The sequence below is a fragment of the Ammospiza caudacuta genome, chromosome 2 (genome assembly GCF_027887145.1).
Source record: "Ammospiza caudacuta isolate bAmmCau1 chromosome 2, bAmmCau1.pri, whole genome shotgun sequence".
NCBI classification, from domain to species: domain Eukaryota; kingdom Metazoa; phylum Chordata; class Aves; order Passeriformes; family Passerellidae; genus Ammospiza; species Ammospiza caudacuta.
The window spans coordinates 119157386-119176576 of NC_080594.1; the positions used below are offsets into that span (position 1 = coordinate 119157386).

The following is a 19191-nucleotide window of genomic DNA, read 5'->3' on the forward strand; positions in this document are numbered from 1 at the left end:
TATCCAGTTAAGTATCTAGGTCACAGTGAGACTGTACAGTTTTTATTAAATAAATAATCTCTGCCAGCATCAGAAGGTGGTAAAGGCCTCACCAGAGAAGTTTGGTTTCCTGTAGCATTTTTTTCCTTGATAACAATTCCTAAAATGGTTTTAATAAAGCAGGTTGCAGGAAGGAAATGAGGACAAATAAAAAAAAAGGCTTTTAAATGCTGACCTTACAACCCTCCAGAGAGCACTCAGGATTGCCAAGTCCAAGGTACCCAGGAAATAAAAAAGCAAGAAAAGCTTTAGTGTCCCACTGAAGTTCTCACTCCCCAGAATAGCTTGGGATGGATGGAAAGACTCCAAACCACTTTTCCAGCAGATCTTTAGTTTGGTACCAGTGACACTGAGCTGGTGCATTCCATGGGACATGGGCTGGGCTTCTTAAAGCTGCTGGGAAAAGGGAACTTTGGTGCTGCTGCTGCTCCCATGTTTGCAACAGCTCAGAAAGAGGCTCCTGACACATTCCAGGGGCTGCCCAGGGGGTTGGAGTCCCCATCCCTGCAGGTGTCCCCCGGGGGTGGCACTGAGTGCTCTGCGCTGGGGACAGGGTGCCCACGGGGCACAGCTGGCACTCCCTGGGCTGGCAGGGCTTTGGTTCTGGGGTTCTCTGATCCAGCAGCCAAGGCCTGGAATTTGCCCTTTTTATTTTGCTCAGACATTTTTGTCTGAAATATTTCAACCCAAAGCAACTGAGGGAAAAGAGAAATTTGGATCAGGAGAAATGCCATGGAATGGCAAAAAAGGGGATGGAGGAGGGAAGACAAGCACCAAACACCAGAGCACAATTCTGTGCCTGAGGAAGCTCAGCTGCTCCTGGAACTGAGCAGTGCCATGAAAAACCCACCCAGAAACCAACGGGATGGACAGAGCTCACTGCAAAACCATTCCAAGGGATTAAGAAAATTAAGGAAGAAAATCATCAGTGAAGCTGTGACTCACCAGATCCAGCAGTTATGGGCAGTGATTTTATTTACTAACTGAGAGGGAACCACTGAACATCTCTGAAGACAACCACTGTAATTCAAACTCTCATTTATGTTTATTATCATACAGGAATTCCAAAGATTGGAATGGCATGGAGAAAGCAGGTCCCAAAAACTCAGAAAGCCAAGGGGATGAAGAAGAATTTCACTGCTTTTTTCCTGCCATAAAGAGTAAATGTATTGCTCCATTTTCCAGTTTTATTTGAAGTCACTTTGGATTGTTAAAATATGGATGGACATTCAGATGGATGGACTCAGATATTAAAGAATGAGCACTTCTACTTTCCCGACTAACAGGTAAATCATGATCAATAACATTTAAATATTGTGTATCTGAATGCACGGATGTGAAAGTGGTCACCTGTTTAAGAGCACAAGCAAGCATGGAATTTCCAAAAGAGTTTGGGTTGGTTTTTAACATAACGGGCCCAGCTGGGGCTTGTGTGGAACAGAAACATTCTTTGTAGGGCAGGAAGAAGAAAACAAAGCATCTTCACAATTCAGCAGGTTCTGCTCATAGTATACAGTGAAAATACCTTTTCTTACAAGTTAACTTTGGGAACTTCAATTCATTTTTCAGTTTGTCCAGAAAGGAAAAAGGAAAAACAGGAAAAACACATTTTGTGTGTGCACGCCTATCTTAAGGCAATACAGAAGTCAAGTGAAAATTCCAAAGTCAATGAGACAGACACAAAACCTGTATGTTGTATTGGTTTGTGGTATTGTTTTGGGGGGAATGCACAGAAAATAAAAAACTTGGGGTTTCTTAAGAGGCTTTAGTGTTTAAAATGGGGATATTTTTTTTTTCGTATTGGGGAAGAGAAAGGAGAAAGAACAAACAAGTGAGCAAATGACAATAAGAGAGAACTGGGAGAAAAGGGGCACAAGTAGAAGTTAGAAAATAGTGAAAAAGGGGAGGGAAAGAAGAAGAGAAGGGAAAAGAGAGCAAGAGGAGCAGCAGCAGGGGGCAGGGGGGATTCCCAAGCCCAGGCTGTGCTGGGGGGCACGCCAGGGCAGTGGCTGAGACAGCCAAAGTCAGAGAGGCAGAGCAAGGAGGGCACACAATGCCAGGGGATGATGCAGTGCCCGAGGAGGGGCACAATTCCCGGGAATGGCGCCCTGCAGCAGTGCCAGCCCTGCCCTGCTGCCCGCCCACAGAGCCCATCCCGTCCCACCGACTCCCACCCACACACCCCGGCGGTAAAAATACAACCACCACCACCACAGAAGATGGAGGCCAAGAAGAAGAAGAAGAAGGACAGGACACGCCCTAATTCCTTCATCTTGTTTCTCTAGACCCCCCTGTACCGATATTCTAAACCCTGTGTTTCACTCTCTAATTAACCTGTCCCTCCACCATTTATCCAGTGAGATCCTCCCATCCTCATACAGGTGTCTCCTGTGTAGGATCAAAGTGCAGCCACCAGACACTTCTGACAACATCCCAGGACCTCGGAGCCCCCCAGGGGTGGTCTCGGTGACTCTGAACATCAGTCCTGATGTGCTGAGATCCCACAAAAACCCTTCCAACAATTTCCCTCCAAGAGTTCCCACGCTCTGCACCCTGTGCAGGAACTTCCCACCGAGCCTTCGCCAGGTACGGACAGCTCCAAAAACAATCCATCATTTACAAAGCCTTCAATGACCTGAGCCACGGCTGGGCTGGCAAACAGCTGGGCCAGCAGCCGGCAGGTGGGAGCAGCCCCAGGGCAGGAGCTGCTCGAGGGGTCACTGCCTGCAAAGACTCCTGCCCGCACTCCTTGCCTTGGAAAACCCGTCCCGTTCTCGGCTGTTTTTATGGCCTGCAAAGGCTCGGGGTGGCCTTGGGCAGCCCGCACTCCAAAGGACGAAAAGAGTCTTCAGGTTTTTTTCTCGGCCTTCAGTGTTTATTAGTTTTTTATCTACAAGATTTCCTCCCGGCCCGACAGAGGTCTGCACAGCAGCCGGCCATGAGCACACTGAGAGCCCCCGGGGCGGTCACTTATCTTTATACCCAAAACTACGTGTAAGATATTTACCTATTTTCCCCAATACCTTTCACCCTTATTGACCAGTGCACCTCTAGTAAGAACCAATCCCAAAGTGCCACCACCACCACAGAAGATGGAAGCTAAGAAGAAGAAGGACAGGACATGCCCTAATTCCTTCATCTTGTTTCTCTAGACCCCCCTGTACCGAAATTCTAAACCCTGTGTTTCACACTCTAATTAACTCATCCCTTCACCATTTATCCAGTGAGATCCTCCCATCCTCACACAGGCGTCGTCTCCTGTGTAGGATCAAAGTGCAGCCACCAGACACTTCTGACAACATCCCAGGACCTCGGAGCCCCCCAAGGGTGCTCTCGGTCACTCTGAACGTCAGTCCTGAGGTGCTGAGATCCCACAAAAACCCTTCCAACAATTTCCCTCCAAGAGTTCCCACGCTCTGCACCCTGTGCAGGAACTTCCCACCGAGCCTTCGCCAGGTACGGACAGCTCCAAAAAGAATCCATCATTTACAAAGCCTTCAATGACCAAAAAACATGGCTCTCCTTCAGGTGAACTGGCCGCCAATCACCCCCAGATTTTGATTCTCTCCTGCTTGCCAACACTTGTAACATGGGCAGGTGAATGCCGGCCCTCACCCCTCACAGATGAAACACAATCCCAGTGCTTTCTTTTCATCTTTATGCTTCTTTTGTATCAATTATTCCAATTGGAGCAGGTACAGGTTTAGGGAGCAAGGTCATTTCCACCAGGCCCAGGAAAGCATGGACAGATCTGGGTGGGTGGAAGGAAAAAAGGGGAGAAAATCGACATTTTTTGTGTTTTTCTCTGAATTTGCTGCTCTTGCTCTCATCCTCTCAGCACTGGAATGATGCACCAGCCCATGGCCTCATCTCAATCCAGAACACTGATCTGGATAAAACAGAGATCAGGAATTCTGCCTGAATTCCCCCCAAATTTAAGAGGGTGCAGCCACACAAGACCAACAATTCCAGCCTTTATTCCCCAGCTCCAGCTGCTCCCCTCCCCTGCCAGCAGCACCACCAGCAGTCTCAGGGCTCTGTCACAAGTTTGGGCAGCTGAAACCAGAACACTTTATTTTTAAAGAGTTTTATTTAACACATTTAGCCAGTTTTCCCCCTAAAATCCAAGCAGAGAAGAAGGTGGGCACACACTGGCACAGGTAACCCTGCTCCCCAGGCTGGTCACTCCCCAGGGCTCAGAGCTCAGCCCTGCCAGGGAAGTTGGAGCTTTTGCACTGCTGAGATGGAGCTGGGGGTGTCCCATCCCTGAGGTGCCAAGGCCAGGCTGGACGGGGCACGGAACAGCCTGGGAAATGTCCCTGCCAGGGCAGGGGGGAAGGAGACAATCCTTACAGTCCTCAAACCCAAACCATTCCATGCTCCCATCACACAAAGTGGGCAAACCCCTAAATGCCTCCTTCCCCTTCCATACAAAAATTGTATAAATGCCATTTCCACTGAAATTCTCATTTATTCATGGTACAGATGAGGAGAACACACAGACAACAACCCACCCAGTCAATCCAGCCACCCCAAAATGATACAATTTCCTGAAATACCCCATCAATATCCCCAGAATTCAGGTATGAGGATCAAATAAGAAAAGAGGTTGCAAATTAAAAATCAGCATTTTTTAAGACAAACTCTGAGAAAAACAAGTTCAAACCCTAATTCCCCCAAATTTCCAAGCAAATCCTAAATTCCTTGAGCACACCTCTATGTGGATGTGCTTCCCCTTCCATACAAAAGTTGTATAAATGTCATTTCCATTGAAATTCTCATTTATTCATGGCACAGATGAGGAGAGCACACAGACAACAACCCACCCAGTCAATCCAGCTACCCCAAAATGACAACATTTCCTGAAATTCCTCATCACTTTCCCCAAAATTCAGGTATGAGGATCGAATGGGAAAAGAGGTTAAAAAATGCTGATTTTGAATTTGCAAAGACAAATTCTGTTTGGGGAAAACTAGTTCAAACTCTAATTCCTCCAAATTTCCAAGCAAATCCTACATTCCTTGAGCAAACCTCTATGTGGATGTGCTTCGCCTTCCATACAAAAGAAGTTGTATAAATGTCATTTCCATTGAAATTCTCATTTATTCATTGCACAAATCCTTCTCATGTCCACCAAGAGGAGAGCACACAGACAACAACCCACCCAGTCAATCCAGCCACCCCAAAATGACACCATTTCCTCAAATACCCCATCACTTTCCCCAAAATTCAGGTATGAGGATCAGATGACAAAAGAGGCTGCAAATTAAAAATCAGCACTTTTTAAAGACCAACTCTGTTTGGGAAAAACGAATTCAAACCCTAATTTCCCCAAATTTCCAAGCAAATCCTACATTCCTTGAGCAGACCTCTATGTGGATGTGCTGAGTCACTCTCCAGCCTTAAGAGGCTGCTTTTTCAAGTTACAGAGCACTCAGAATACAAACTCCAGGCAAATGAAACTGCAAATGCAAAGAGCATCCTGCTATTAAAGCACCAGACACAGAAATCCTTCACTCAGCTCCACCCCCTGCCTCACCCCGGGACTCTGGGCACTCACAGGGCACCCAGGGAAATGTGAAAATATAGAAAAATATGAAAAGTTTTAAATGGAAAGAGTTAGAAAGTACTGGAATGGTTTGCCTGGGGAGTCCCCATGCCTGGGTGTGTTTAACAAAGCCTGGATGTGGCACTGGGGGCCAGGGTTCAGTTGGGGCTCGATGGTCTTGGAGGTCTCTCCCAAGCCAGGGATTCTGGGAATTCTGTGAATTCTGGTCATTCTGTGAATTCTGTGAATTGCTCTGCACAACTCCCTGACATGAGGGCACTGAGGGGAGGTTGGGCTCTGCTGTTGTGTCCCAAGGGAAAGGAGGAGAGGAAATGGCCTCAAATTTAGGAAGGGCCTTGGGACACTGAGCACATCCAGAGGGGACAACGAGGCTGGAGAGGGGCTGGGAACACAAACCCTGTGAGGAAGCCCTGAGGGAGCTGGGGGTGCTCAGCCTGGAGAAAAGGAGACTCAGGGCTGCCCCCATCACTCTGCACAGCTCCTGAAAGGTGCCTGTGCTCACCTGGGGCTGGGCTCTTGCTCCAGCAGCACTGACACACCCAGAGCACACAGCCTCGAGCTGCACCAAGGGAAATACAGGGTGGAGAGCAGGGAAAAGGTTTTTGCAGCCAGGGTGAGAAAGTTCTGGAATGGCTGCCCGGGGAGGTGGTGGAGTCCCCATGCCTGGGTGTGTTTAACAAAGCCTGGATGTGGCACTGGGGGCCAGGGTTCAGTTGGGGCTGGGCTGGACTCGATGGTCTTGGAGGTCTCTCCCAACCCAGGGATCCTGGGATTCTGTGACTCTGGGCGCTCCCCAGGTGATTTTGGGCACTCCCCAGGTGATTTTGGGCACTCCCCAGGTGACTCTGGGCCATCACTTCACCCTCTGGCTCTCACTCCCTGCTGGAGAGCAGCTCAGGGAGTTCTTTATCTCATGGACAGCACACAAAGCTCCACAAGACACCAAAAATCCCTGAATTTCCTCTCTTCATCCCAAAAAGCAGGAGCTCAGTGCCTCAGGTCAGGCTGGCAATGGGATACAGAAAGTTTGGGTGGATGGGGTGTTTTTATGTTAGATCCCAATCACTGAAAAACTTCCATGGGATGCTGGAAAAATCCATTGGAATTTACTTGATTCAGGTACTAAAATGTGGCATGAGAAAGTCCCATACCTAAAACCAAGTGCAGGGTCTGGGCAGTGATTAATTACTAAATTACACTTTAAAAAATTAAATTTATGTATTTACTACATGATAAAAGATAGTTCAGACCACCATAAACAAGAGATGAGTCTCACATTTTTGTGGGTGCTTGACTTAGTTTGGGGATTTTTATGGAAATAATGAATAAAGTCAAGTGTAACTGCACAGAGACAAGGCTGAAATGCTGGAGGCAGACCATGTTCCAACCTAAGGAATACAATCCAGACCTGGTTTCTCATTTACATCAAGGAAATTTGTGTGTTTGGCACTGTCAGGTTGGGGCTCAGAGGTTTCAGACCACTCATCATGACCAACACAAAACTCAGAAATTGCATTCTGGGCCCACTCTGAGATTGCTAAAAATGAATCTCAAACTTCAGCCTCACCTCAAACCACAGCCCTCAGATTCTTTTGTTTCATGCAAACAAAAATCATGCAAAGATGAAAATTAAGATTTGTTTTTTAAAGTTGCAGTGGTCCAGAGGAATAAATAGCAAAGCAGCTAAAGAAATCTGTATCAGAAAATACCAAGGGACTTCTTTTCAAATATGGAAATCTGAACATCAAATTCTTCACCCCATATTCAAAGTCTTGTATAGAAATAATCACAAGTTCTCACATTTCAATAAATTAAGGTAGGACCCAAAATCTTAACAAAAGAGTGAGGCCAACACTTACAAAATACTGGTTTATACTGTGTATGCCCAGGAATAAACTTCTGAGGTAGGAAAAATAGTGATAAATATTTCAAAAATGAGGAATGACATAAGGAAGGTCAGTTGAGTCCACCCTCTGTCTTTGCAGACTTTGGAAATACACATTAAAGGACAACAAATATGAGCTTAGGAAATCTTTGTCACACACACAAAAAATTATTGACTGATCTCAATCAAAACATGTTCCTGATTTAAAAAAAATTAAATAAATAAATAAAGAAGTGGAAGTTATTACACTGCACAGAAAAGGGGGAATAAAAGAAAGCAAAAAAAACCTCAAACAAACCAGCCCAAGACAGAAAACCTCAGCATGTGAGCCCACCCTGAACTTGTCAGTGCCAGAGGAGATTTAATGGCATGAACAACTCCAAAGTGGCCTTTCCTTATTGCCAGATTCTAAAAATGCCTGAGATTGGGGTTTGTGCTGTGGAATCAAAGCCCCAGAGGTCACTGCTCAGCTCCTTGGTGTTCCCAAGCCAAGCACCGGGTGTGTGCTGGCAGGAGCCTCAGAAAATGTCCCTTTGTCAGCCCAGGACATCCCTTCCTCCACACACCAAACCCTGTGCACTCCATATTTTACATTTCAGCTAAACTCAAACAGGTTTTTCAATAAATTTGTTTCATTTAAAGTTTTGCAGGAGGGGGTGATTTCAAGATGGATCACTGGAACTTTGTCAGCTGCGAGCAGAAGTTGTTTTCTCGTTTCTTGAAATAACTGGGTGCTGATGAAGAACACCCAGCAGAAAACCAGAATGAAACACTCACTTTCTGCAGGTGGAACACAACCATTATACAATGGTTACACAACTCTTTCTTTGCATAATAAGAAGAGAAAAAAGTGGGGTTTTTAAACCAGCCCTCAGAAGGGAGAACTTGATAACACCACAGCTTGGCCAACTGGTTTTCCTCGCTTTATTGGCTTCTGCAATAAATTAAATGGAAATATTCTAGCAAAAACTTGGGTTTGGGGGTGCTGTGTGGCAGAAATCAAGTAAATGGGCAATGGGTAGAACCTTTAAACTCACTTGTAGAAATCTGTGTCCGATTCTAATGGGAGAAAAGCATTTATGATGGGAGAAAAGAATTTATGATGGGAGAAAAGCATTTCCAATGGGAGAAAAGCATTTCCAATGGGAGAAAAGCATTTCTGGTGCCCACCACACAGAACAAACTCGTCAGGACTCAGACCGAGCCCCAGAGGTGCCAGCAGCACCGAGGAAGGCAGGGCAGGGCCTGTGCTCCATCTGTCTCCGCCTGTGCTCCTGCATTTCTCAGGGTTTCAGCTCTGAGCTCATCAAGTTTTAAAAGGTCCATGCTGTGAAGGTGACCCTGGTTAACTGAACCCCACAGAGATCCAGAAATGAATGCTGGGATGGGTCAGGGACTGCAGGGCTCACATGGACACTGCAATGGTGGAAAACAGCTGAGAACATCCCCAGACCAACCCTCCTGAAGGGCCACACCACAGAAAGGATTCCCATCCTCACCTCCAGATGATATTTTAGACCTTCTATCATAAAGCTTTTGTACAGCAGATTATCAAATCACAATAATTACCAGAACTTTTATTTACAGCAGGAAACCCAAACCACAAACACAGGGATTTCCCCAGGGCTGTCCCAGAAATTCTGTGGACAGGGACCTCCAAGTCAGGAAATGTGACACAGAAACAAACAACACTCCATGCTGTAAACACAAACCAAACCAGAAATCACATCCCAAGAAGGGTTTCTCATTAACACAACACAAACACAAGCAATTCTCAATTGTCCTTACAGGAACTTTACCTGTACAACTCATCTCTTACACTCTTTTCACTCAGACTTCACTGACTCATTTGTGATGCTGTCTCTGGTATAGTTCACAAAACACATCAATTCACTTTCAATTTAAGCTTTATAATTAAGCTTTACAATTAATAAATGTATACTAAGCCTCTTAAAAATAATAAACCACTACAGAAAGTTTGAGGAGCTACAAGAGGCATTCCAAGAGAAGCTGTAGTGACTGGGTTATCACTGCCCAGAGCTGCACCTACTCCTGCCTCTGATTTTGGGGCAGAGCCAGGAAAGTTTGGAGCCTTTGGATAGAGCCTGACTTCAGCAAAATTTTAAAAATTTTGTTGGGGACAGAAACAAGGGGACCCATGGCAAGTGACAAGACAGGGAGCTGAGTGGGACAGACCCAGAGGGACCTGGGCAGGCTGGGAGAGCCCCATGGAGCTCAGCAAGGCCATGGGGAACCCAAACACAAGCCAGGCTGGCTGGGGATGGATGGAGAGCAGCCCTGGGAGGAGATTGGGGTGCTGGCAGGTGAGAAGCTCAGTGTGTTCCATTCAGAACCTGCCCTGGGCTGGGAAAGGGATTGGGGTTGGGGTTGGGCCCCTCAGGTGATTTCCCAGCTGCAGAGCTGCCCCAGCCAGGGAGGAGCTGGAGCTGCTGCAGAGCCCAGAGGAGGCTCCAGGATGGGCAGAGGATGGAGCAGCTCTGCTGGCAGGAAAGGCTGGCACAGCTGGCATTGCTCACCTGCACAGGAGAAGCTTTGGGCTGAGCTCAGGGTGGCCTTGCAGGGCCTGGAGGAGCCCCAGGAAAGCTGGAGAGAGACAATTGCCAGGGGATGCAGGGACAGCACACAGGGAATGGCTCCACACTGAAAAATTACAGGTTTAGATCAGATAATTAGGGAAAATTTCCCCCTGTGAGTGTGGGCAGGGGCTGGGATGGAATTCCACCCCTGGATCCCTGGCAGTGCCCAAGGCCAGGCTGGACACTGGGGCTGGAGCAGCCTGGGACAGTGGGAGGTGTCCCTGCCATGGACGGGCTTTGAGGTCCCTGGATGGGCTTTAAGGTCCCTTCCACCCCATCCTGGGATTTCATGAAAAATCTGATTTTATCAGAAGAGATCCATAGTTTCAATCACACACCCAGCATTTGCAGGAATGCTCCTGCTCCTGCACAGGCCCTGCCACAACAATCTCAGTTTCTGAAGGAACACTGACATTGACACAAAGTCACCCCAAGTACAAGAGCACAGAATTCTAAGCTGAGGAACATCTCAGGATGGTGAAAAATGTGCATTGAGCTGTTATTCCACAACCCTGCCCCAGTGTTTGTGGTATTTATGAGTAACTTCTATAGCAGTGCAAACTCCCAAGATCTTGTAACATTAACAAAGAAATCAATGTATTCCCAACACTAACTCTGGCACAGCATTGCTTTAATGCCTAATTATCCACAAGTTGGAAAGAATAACAATAAAGAAGCCAGAATCATGATCCTGGAAAGTTACTGAGCTTCCAGTGTCAGTCAGATGTTGAAAGAGTGGATGGAAACTGATTTGTCTGTGAGCACACACCCTCCCTGTATTTCATGTGTGAGTCCTGCTCAAAGTGCATTTCAAACTGGAATAAATGTGGTTGGAATATATTGGAATAGCTGTGAGCAGGGAAAGCTGCAGTTGCACAGACAGGGCAGAGATCAGTGTGAGGGAGCTCTCGGTGACCAGGACAACGCAGAGCTGAGGAAGCACCAACACATTCACTTCCCTGACATTTCTCTCCCCTTTTAACCCTTCCCTGAGTTTTAACTCAAACTGAGAGCAGGGACACAAAGCTGCTCTCTCTGTCCAGGAGATGCTGGGTGTTCCAACAGCAGCACAGTAAATGAGTTATTGGCATTTATGGAGTTCTCAGAAGCACAAACCATGAGCTGAACACACTCAGGGAATGGGGAATTGGAATGAAATGTGTTTGCAGTCAGGAAACCACAAAACCAGTGAACAACAGGTTTTGGGACACTAAGATTTAAAAGTTTCACTGGCAAGTTCAATTTAATTATTAAAATTATTTACTTATGCTTTTGTGAACTAGTCATCCTACTAATTTGATTTTTTCCAGTAACTCAACATAATTCATTCTCATTTTATTCCCATTATTTTTTGAAGGAATGACTCTGCCATCAGAAATCAATTTGTACATTTCCATCCCTCTCTCATTTCACCATCCAAACAGTTACCAAAAAGAAAGAGGAAACTTTTCAACACAAAGAGGTATTAATGTATTATTAACTATTCCTTTAACTGACTCACAACACGGTCTATTTTTATTTGCCTCTGGGGGAAAGGAAAAAGGGGGGGGAAAGGAACGCTAGGAGGCTTTGGAACTTGGTGTAACAGCAACTGAAAGCTTGGTCTCTCCCAGCTGGAACAAAACTGACATTAATGGAGTTAATTTTACTTTCATTTACTCAGTTTCACTTTCAGGTACTTGGTGCTACCCAGAGCTGGAAACTTTGCCTGGAGAATGTTTACAAATAGGTGTCAGCCCGTGGTGCTGCAGTGACAGAAACATTTCCCTGCTGTCCAAAACTCAGAGCTGGGATTTCACTCACAGGTTTTGTTTTCACACCAGTTCCCCACTGTATGGGTGCAGGCAGAGCTGCTGGGAATTGCCCCCCACATTTCCCCGGCCCTTCAGAGGGAATTCTCCCCAAAAATCCTAAGGACAGAACACCTTGGAGTAAGTAAGGAGAGGATAAAGCCAATTCCCCTCAAAGTGAGCCACACCAAGGGTGAGGACACAGCAGAGCCCTGCTCTGAAGGAATGAAATCCCCTGGTACCAGCAAAAGCAGCCCAGACATTCCCCCAGTCACTGGGACAAATGAGAATGAAATGCAGAATGAAATACAGAATTTTACCAAAAGATGATAAAGCAATGGAGATCACTGCAATTCCACTGGTGTGTTGTGTCACCTTGAAGAGCCAGCACTGGGGAACTCCACATATGGAGCAAATCTTTGTGGAAGGAAGCATTCCTGATCTTCCAGAGTTTCCCTGGTGTTTGAAGGCATGCAAAGACTACAGTTCCCATAAGCCTCTCCTGAAGGACCCGTGGAGGTGAGGAAGGAAAGGAAGAGCATTCCCAAGGAAAAGGAAGAGCATTCCCCTTCTCCTGATTACTTCTTTCTCCCCTCAGAAGCTCACAAGAAAAGCAGTTGGCTCAGAAAGCTTTTCAGTATTACTTCAAATAATAAAAAATAATAACAAATAACAAAAAAGAACTCTCCCTGCACAAACATCAGAGTCTGAGGAGCCAGAAAGTTATTACATAATTCTTGTGAAAATGTATTTCTTATCAAGCTCTTTGCAGAGATGAAACTGTAAACTCAACAAATCATGTATTGTACTCAGTATAAAGACAAAAGCAGCAGTTCTCTGTAAATAATCCTGTTCTACAACAACAGATCTATTTACAAAAGGATTTCAGAAGTTATACAACTCCCATAATATAAAGGTATCAGAAAGTTTTGTACTTTCATGTGGAGAACAGCTCTCCAAATGGCATTCAGTGACCACGGAAAGGCTGAACAGATCCCAGGCTGCAATTCCCGCCCCAAACCACAAACTCACACAGCTCCCAACCTGCAGCCCCACAGCCAGGCTCAAAGCACCTGAAACGAGCAGCTTTGCAGAGGAACTCCCAAAAGATAATCTAATTATAGCAACAAAAAGCGCTTTTTTTGGTACCAATTGTTTCTAGCCTTCAAATCAGCGCCCAGTTGGGCTGAGCTGAAGCTGTGAAACGCCTGCATGGCAAATAAAAGCTCCGTTTTGCAGTGTTTATTCTCTCCACATACCATCCGAGCAGGTGGTCCAGTTTCAAACACGACTCGGAGAGGTGGCACATGTAAGCGAGTCTGTCCCAATTCAATGTCACTGGGAAAGCCCCACCAGGGCACGGCTTGCCCGGAGCCCGCCGGGGCTCTGCTGCTTTGTTGGAGCCATCGGGCACTTTGCACAAGGCTCCATCGGGCACTTTGCACAAGCTCCATCGGGCACTTCGCACAAGCTCCATCGGGCACTTTGCACAAGGCTCCATCGGGCACTTCGCACAAGCTCCATCGGGCACTTCGCACAAGGCTCCATCGGGCACTTTGCACAAGCTCCATCGGGCACTTTGCACAAGCTCCATCGGGCACTTTGCACAAGCTCCATCGGGCACTTCGCACAAGGCTCCATCGGGCACTTCGCACAAGGCTCCATCGGGCACTTCGCACAAGGCTCCATCGGGCACTTTGCACAAGGCTCCATCGGGCACTTCGCACAAGCTCCATCGGGCACTTTGCACAAGGCTCCATCGGGCACTTCGCACAAGCTCCATCGGGCACTTTGCACAAGCTCCATCGGGCACTTTGCACAAGCTCCATCGGGCACTTCGCACAAGGCTCCGGGGGCCGCCAGGCGCTGATCCCGCCCCGCAGCACCCCCAGATCCCCGAACTGGATCCATTCCCGGCGTTTCACACCAGCAAGGGAACCCTGCCCATAAATCGGCGCTGGAAGGAGAACTCTTGGCTGCCATCAGGTAAAATTATCCTTGTCACTGTCCAGCTGGGGGAGGGGACGCCAATGACAAGTCCCAAATCCAGCCCGGCGTTGATGCAGGAACTGTAACACTCGCTGCTCCTGTAACCACCCTACCTGTAGGCCTGGAAACAATATCAAACTCCTGACCTATTGCCCTCCTGGCTTAAGAAAACCCCGCTGGCTCCTCGATTTTGAACAAGATATACTTGTTCAAAGTATACACTCTTCAAAGATATGTACACTCTTCAAAATATACTTGTTCAAAGATATACTCTTCACCCAAGGAATATTCCAAAGCCGTGAATTAAACTCAATAAGCATCATAAACTTGGATGGAATTTTTAATTCACAGCAGAAAAATGTAAATTTAACACTTCACACACATATTCTACTTCAGACTGCAAATAAAAAGTCTAGTTCTAAATAATTCATGTAAGCCAAAAACATGAAGCGTAGCCTACAAAAGTATCTATATATACACACACCAAATATATATAGATAATAGTTAACAAATACTAGCTCAGAGTTATTTTCAGTGTTATTATTCTAATTCTATAAAGTATAATTAATTTTCCAAAAATATCCAACCTACAGAGGTTGGGGGAAGGGCGGCGTGGAGAAAGAGAGAAACAAGTTTACCAAAACTTTTTAGGGCTACAGACTATTCCAAGGAGGGAGATTAAATTCTGCTTGGTTACAGGCAGAGAATTAAACACTACCAGAAACTAAATGTTTGCTAATTTATCACCAGATATCATCTAAGTGTTCTTCAACTTCACGCACCTTTCTTGAGGAAAAGGTAAGGAAAACACCAAGAAGATAAGAAAAAAAAGTTGCTAACTTGTTCAAACCCAGGCCCCCATGAAACTCCATCCACCTCAGTGGGACTGCAAGCACCTCCTGGCAAAAGTTACCAGCACACTCTCATTCGGATTCAACCACGATGGCTGTCAAAAACACGCCTGTCGATTTATTTTGGAGTCACTTTGCCTTCGTTGATTTTAAATAACAATAAATGTTCATTTCCCCCGATGGCTGTGGGGTAATAGGAGAACTGAGTAACAGCAGCAATCGAGAGACACGATCAAAGAAGCCCTACGTGGTCTTTGGACGGGCTAAACCCAAAACTTCAAAGGCGACTGAGATTCCCAAATTTCTAAATTTCGAACTGCAGCACTTTAAAACGCGTTTTGTGATGCCGCGGCGGCGGGAGGCAACTGTGGCCACTCTAGAGCAGCACCCAGTGCATCCCAGCACAGCTCCAGTTCCCCCAGAACACAAAGCTGAATCCCTGAAAGGCCGCGGCCGGCTACTAAAACATGGAACCGGGGAATCATTCATGACGGAAAAGACCTCCGAGATCATCGAGCCCAACCTTGTCAAGCAGACCACGGCACCGAGAGCCACGTCCAGCCTTTCCCCAAAGAGCTCCGGGGCCGGTGCCTGCAGCACTCCCCGGGGAGTGCCCGTGTGTCCCTGCCTGTCCCTGTGCCCGTGCGTCCCTGCGTGTCCCTGTGTCTATTCCCAACATCGCTGCTCCCTCCTCCTCCCCACCCCCACCGAAGGGATGACAGGCACCTCGCTCAGGTAACTCTTTCCCCGTCTCCCCTGCACCTTCCCCACCCGCCCCAGCGGCCCCTCGCAGGTGCCGGGGCATCCCAATCCTCCCCTACAACAGGTGATGCTCCAAGTCCTGCCGCCCTCCACGCCGCCAGCCCGGCCCGAGCCCTCGCACCCGCCCACCGCAGGGCGTTGCGCATAACACCGAGAGGCTCCGGGCGAGCTCCCTTCCTCCATCGCCGCTCCCAAGGCCCGGCAAGGCACAGCCGCGCTCCAAGGGGAAAAAGGCCGCGGGCTGCGGAGGGGCGGGTGGGGATGGATCCCGGCCCTGCCGCCGCTCCCGCTCTAAGATGGCAGCGAAGCGCTGCGGCCCCTCCGCCGCGGGCCCGGGCGAGGCGGCCCCGGCTCGTCCCGCGGTGCGGCGTCTCACTCACCCGTGCGGCGGCTTCTCCCGGGGCGAGGCCTCTCCCTCCGCGGGGCGAGCGCCGGGCGCGTCCTCCCGCTCTTCCCCGGGGGCCTCGGCGGCGGCGGCGCCTCCTCCTCCCTCGGGCCGCGGCTCTGCCCGCGGTGGAAAGGGGAGCCCGGGCGGCCCGGCGGCTCCCCGGCCGGGCTCTGGCTGTTCGCTGCCCTCACAAAATGGCGCGCGGTCCAAACCTGCGCAGCGCCCGGCGGCGGCTCGGCCTCGCCTCGGCTCGGCTGCGATCGGCGGCCTGAGCCCCGGCCGGGAGCGCGGGGACAGCGGCGGGGGGAGCGGGAGGAGCGGGAGGAGGAGGAGGAGAAGGAGGAGGAGGAGGGGATGGGGGGAAGCGCAGCGCCGTACCGAGCCCCCGGGAACTCCTCGCTCCCTCCCTCCCTCCCCCGCCTGCCAGCCGCTACCTCCTCCCCCTCCCTCCCTCCCCGCCCGCTCCTCCTTCCCTCCCTCCCTTCTTCCTCACGAACCGGCTTCGCTTCCCGCACCGCCGCCGCCGCCTCAAGCCCGGCCGCGCATCCCCGGCGGGACCCTCGGAGCGCACTTTTTTTGCGTCCCTTCTTTTCCTTTTCCTTTCGCGGTGGAGGTCGGAAGAAGGAGAAGAAAAAAAAACTTAAAATAAAAACAACCCCAGAAATTCTGGCGGAAATTGAGCGATTTGCTCTTGTTTTTTATTATTATTATTTTATTTTATTTTAATTTTTTAAATATTTTTTTTAAATTTAAAAAAAAACCCAACTGACAAAATGGCGGCGGGGGCGAGCCTGTTGCCATAGCAACTGTCAATCACCCGCGGCCGGGCGGGAGACGGCGCTGACGTGGGGAGGCAAGGGCGGGCCGCGCTCGCCATGGCAACGGCTCCTTCCGCCTCCTTGCTCATCCGTGCCCGCCCGCCCTCCGGCGTGTGACGGTGTCGGCGGCGCTGCGGGCCGGGATGGCCCCGGCGGGGCGGGGAAGGGGAGCGGCGGCCATTCCCGGTGATGGGGGGAACCCGGCGGTTGAGGCGGTGCCGGCCCCGGCCCGCAGGGGGCGCCGGGAGTGCGAGGCCGAGCCCGCCGGGGCTTCCCGCCCGCCGCCGCCTGTGGGGAGGGACAGGGCCGGGCACGGCCCCCTCGGAAGCCGAGACGTGCCCGAAAAACCGTTCAAAAAACGCTCTGCAAAGAGCCAGGAGTGCCCCAACCTGCCGAGGGAAAAACCGTTCAAAAACCGCACTGCAAGGAGCCCGGAATGTCTAAACCTGCTGAGGGAAAAAAGCGTTCAAAAAAAGCACTGCAAGGAGCCCGGAGTGCCTCAACCTGCTGCTCCTCTCCCCTCCCCTCCCCTCGGCATTGCGTCCACGGGTCTTTCTCGACCCGCTTAAAAATATCACCCCCAAAATTCGAGTTGTGCTGAAAGTCGTCCGGTGTGGGAGCCCCGACATGTTCGGGGAGTCCCAGGATTCTAGAGGGTTTCTGTCCCCTCAGAATTGCATCCAGGCGTGTTGCTCGGCCCCTCAGAAAATCTGTATTCCCCAAGAACAAGTTTAAAAACGCACTAAAAGCTGAGGGAATCACAGAATAAAAGGCTCTTTTCCCCTCAACTGCATCCAGGGGTGTTTCTTGGCCCCTCAGAAAATCTGTGTTCCCCAAGAACAATTTAAAAAACGCATTGAAAGTCACCCGGTGTGGGAGCCTTGAGCTGCTGAGGCAAAGCTCCTTTCCCCTCAGAATTGCATCCAGAGGTCTTTCTCACCCCTCTCTGAAAATCAATATATTCCCCCAAAATGAGTTTAAAAATGCACTAAAAGTCGTCCTGTGTGGGAGCCCCGACATGTTGGTGAAGTCACAGGATTCTAGAAGGTTTCTGTCCCCTCAGAATTGCATCCAGGGGTGTTTCTCGGCCCCTCAGAAAATCTGTATTCCCTAAGAACAAGTTAAAAAATGCACTAAAAGTCACCTGGTGTGGGAGCTTTGAGCTGCTGAGGGAAGGCTCCTTTCCCCTTGGAATTTGGTCCAGGGCTTCTCTAATTCTCATCGGGGAAAAAAAAAAAAACCGAAAAAAAAAAACCCAAGCCCCCCCCAAAAATACATATATTTATATATATGTATATGTATATATATATATGTATGTATATATATATATATTCCCCCAGAAGTGAGTTAGGTGTGGGAGCCTCAAGCTGCTGAGGCAAAGCTCCTTTCCCTTCAGAATAACATCCAGAGGTCTTTCTGACCCCACTCTGGAAATCAATATATTCCCCCAAAATGAGTTTAAAAATGCACTGAAAGTAGCTTGGTGTGGGAGCCTTGAGGTGCTGAGGGAATCACAGAATAAAAGGCTCTTTTCCCCTTGGAATTGCATCCAGGGGTCTTCCTCATCCTCCTCAAAAATCAATATATTTCCCAAAAAATGAATTAAAATATGCACTGTAAGTAGCCCAGTGTGGGAGCCTCGAGCTGCTGATGCAAGGCTCCTTTCCCCTTGGAATTGCCAGATCGGAGCTTCCAGCCTAAATCTGTGACAGGGAGTTTTGAATGTATTTTTTTATTATTTTTAATTTCTGGAATGCCCACAAAGATCAAAAAGTAGAGTCTGGCCTTTATCTAATACTTTAATTCTGACGTGTGATACTTTAATCTAGTCATTTCAGTTCCCAGCCAGCTTCCTTGGAGAAATTAGGACATGTTACTTGTTCCATTTGCTTTTTCTTCCTGTTTTAATTTTTTTTTTTTTTATCTTGGCTTAAAAGGTGGAAATAAGCAGCCAAGGATTGGCAGACGGATGCAGCCACAGCCAAAACCCCCCAGATAATTGAAGTGTTGAGAATTCTACTTAAATTGTGTGATCACAGAACACCAGAGTGGCTTGGGGGGGAAAGGACCTCAAAGCCCATCCAGTGCCATGGCAGGGACACCTCCCGCTGTCCCAGGCTGCTCCAACCCAGGGCCCAGCCTGGCCTTGGGCACTGCCAGGGATCCAGGGGCAGCCACAGCTGCTCTGGGAATTCTATTCCAGCCCCTGCCCACACTCACAGGGAGGAAATTGTCCCTACTATCTGATGTAAAGCTGTAATTTTTCAGTGTGGAGCCATTCCCTGTGTGCTGTCCCTGCATCCCCTGGCAATTGTCTCTCTCCAGCTTTCCTGGGGCTCCTCCAGGCCCTGCAAGGCCACCCTGAGCTCAGCCCAAAGCTTCTCCTGTGCAGGTGAGCAATGCCAGCTGTGCCAGCCTTTCCTGCCAGCACAGGAATATCCTGAAACTCACCCAGTGCCACCCCTGCCATGGCAGGGACACCTCCCTCTGTCCCAGGCTGCTC

At 48.8% G+C, this 19191-nt stretch overlaps 1 protein-coding gene across 2 annotated transcripts in view; it reads right to left on the bottom strand.

The window, feature by feature from the left end:
- DYRK1A (dual specificity tyrosine phosphorylation regulated kinase 1A) overlaps positions 1 to 16270 on the bottom strand; it is a 91866-nt gene extending 75596 nt beyond the window's left edge. The window contains exon 1 of one of the 2 annotated variants that reach the window (XM_058824858.1): positions 15863 to 16270. The gene's annotated coding sequence lies outside the window, so the exon portion shown is untranslated. Of the gene's footprint in view, positions 1 to 13139; positions 13324 to 15862 lie in introns of those variants that run through there. The other variant, XM_058824859.1, reaches the window with a different exon arrangement.
- Positions 16271 to 19191: the final 2921 nt, after the last annotated feature.